Genomic DNA, 2646 nt, shown 5'->3' on the forward strand with positions numbered 1-2646 from the left:
GAAGTTTGCATCCCCTGTGGAGGGAGAAAGCAGGAAACACAGCTGTGTTTTATCACAGCTACTGGAAACACTCATACACTGGAAACTTTATCAGGCCCCACAGTTGCACATTCACAGGCCCAGGGTTGAGGTATCCTAGAGGCAATGTCCTGTGAAGTCCAGGGGTGAAGGTCTTAGAAGAACAGAAGGAGCTCAGGTGTCAGAAAGAACTCCCCTGATGGTGTTAGTTGGCCAGTCTGCTTTGGAAACTTTGTTAAAATATAGACTTCTGTTCACAGAAATACTTTTATTATTTTACGTAGGGGTGAGTTTTCCATTCCGGGGGTACTGAGTTTTTGCATCTGAGGGAGTAAACATCATAGATCATGCTATAATTCGCAGAGGTTTACTTTCACAGAAGCAAGGTTGCTAGAAATAGGAAGGATCCCCAAATCACATATTTTTTTCTTCAAATGAGAAAACAAACCTGAGAAAGATGAAGTAGAATCCCCAAGGTCACCTTACCACAAAAGGGCAAAATCAAAGGATGGACTTACATTTCTGAACTAATCCTTGTTCTCATCTTGTCAAGAGAAACTGAAGACAGAGTTAGTTCTAAGGGAAATAAGGAAGAATTGGAGATTCAAAGAAATTGTGAGTCACCTCTTTGCCTGCTGGCAAAAATCAGGCAGTGCCCCCCAGCACCCTGTCCTCTCCCTCCCTCAAAATCACAGAATCCTGCACTTGGCAGCTTCCTAATTGTATTTCTATTATTTTATAGACAAGAACATCCCGAAGGCCAGAGGGGAGCCCTGGGCCCTGTAACTAGGCAAAGGCCGACCTCAGACTTAAAAACCAACACTGGTCCCCACATACTCAGTGTCCTTACATTATAAGAAGTGATAAAGTGGGGAGAGTTTCCACACTAGCCTCCCTTCCATTTCCTGAGCTGCCGCTCCTCCTCACAGTGGCCTGCAGCACAGCACCAGTCCATCCCTGGTCATCCTAACTAGGTCCTAATAACTGTGGACCCTGACAGGGGAAGCTGTTCATTGGGTGTCACTAATGCCAACCTACAGCACCTGCCACTAAGCGGAAAAACCATATTTGGAAAATGAAGCCTAGTCTGCCTGGCTGAATGCAGAAGACATATTATTAGATAAAATGTATTTAATTCAGTTTCAACCTTGTATCAGAATGATACTTTGCTTTGTGAGGCAGAAAATAAACTGAAGTCAAGGCATGGCCACAAAAGCCCAGAGAGGTGTGTATGCATGTGGGAGGTTTACTGGTGGGGGCAGGGCTCAGGAGGGGTGAGGAGGGGATTATGGTGTGGTGCCTGGGGTGAGTGTGGATTATGGGTGAATCTGTACAGCCATTGGTTAATTCAGAAGATCTTACCAGTATTTCAGATTGTAGAATATCCATTCTTAAAGGACAGTTTGGGCTTTTGTATATTTGTTGTTGTTGTTTTTGTTACTTTATTTAACAAATAAGTCACTAGAGACTCAGAGAAATAAAACAACTTGAAGGAAAACAGTTCGGTGGCTATGGCAGAGCTGGGACTAGAACAAATTGATTTCCAGATCTCTAAGAAAATGAATCTGGCACCAGATGCCTGAGACCCTCCTGGCTGAAACCCTCTGTGCCCGTGGCACCTTGGACCTGCAGGAGTCTTATCTGCCCTGTGGCCACTGACTGAGGCTGGGAGGCTCTGCCAGCACTCAGGCATCTATGTACTTGGGTCCCGATCTACTGTTCTGCCTCTTAGCAGGGGAAGTGTGGACACTCTCTGCCTGTCTGATCCCATGGGAGTGGTTCTAGGAGTCAGGAGCTAACCATCCTGTTCTGGCCCATCCCCACCTCCTGGTCCTCACTCCTTCATGTTGTTAGATGTGTGTGACACTGTCAGTCTTGAATCTGCTTAATTCACTCTGTGGGTGTGCCTGCTCTGGTCTCATTTTCCAGTCTGTTCTTCTTCACCCACGTTTAAATTAGGCTGACCTGAGATGCCTTGCCTGAGCCTGTCTGGCCAATTTGCTAGTGATTACTTCTGCTACCTAATGCACTGACCACAAGGATGTGAAACCTGTCTGTTTGATTAGGAAATGAGAGACAGCCACAGACCCAAACCTTTGGAAAGTGGCTGCAGGCACGCACAGAACATCTACATGAAGGTGACTCCAAGGGCCCAGAAAAAGGGCAATTAACTACGTGGGCACAAGGAGGTGCAGGAAATAAATGCTGCCTATGCACTAAGAGCACAAGGAAAGGAGAACAGTGACTCCCTGCAGAGAGTGTGCAGACACACTGCTTTATTCTCAGGTTATGACCATCAAGGACACCCTCTCAGGCTCAGTCTCCCCAGTGGGCCCCCCACTCACCAAAGGCTGAACTCCTGGTGACAGAGCCGATGCATGTCTCCACCCATTAATCCAGTGCCTTCTCTGTAGGGACAAGGAGACCTTGAAGGCACATCCTAAGGGACGTGCTCTGTATCATGGCAAGACCTTCACATGTTCATCACCTCTCTGAGCCTCAGTTTCCCATCTATCCCATCTATCAGCTGGCTGGCTGCTCATTCTCATTGCCATATTTGGAAAGTTAGACCCAGAGGTTTAACTCCCTGGCAGGCATCAGGGTGAGCATCACCTGATGGCCAAGAAA

The 2646-nt window shown here is 46.9% G+C and overlaps 1 long non-coding RNA gene across 1 annotated transcript; it reads right to left on the reverse strand.

Annotated features, from left to right (window-relative positions):
• Nucleotides 1-317: 317 nt before the first annotated feature.
• On the reverse strand, nucleotides 318-2444 carry LOC309871401. The gene is made up of 3 exons (XR_014315257.1): nucleotides 2364-2444; nucleotides 537-594; nucleotides 318-341 (listed from the first exon to the last, which is right to left on the reverse strand). It is a non-coding gene; the product is annotated as an uncharacterized lncRNA (long non-coding RNA).
• Nucleotides 2445-2646: the final 202 nt, after the last annotated feature.

The sequence above is a fragment of the Mustela nivalis genome (genome assembly GCF_964662115.1).
Source record: "Mustela nivalis genome assembly, chromosome: 8".
NCBI classification, from domain to species: domain Eukaryota; kingdom Metazoa; phylum Chordata; class Mammalia; order Carnivora; family Mustelidae; genus Mustela; species Mustela nivalis.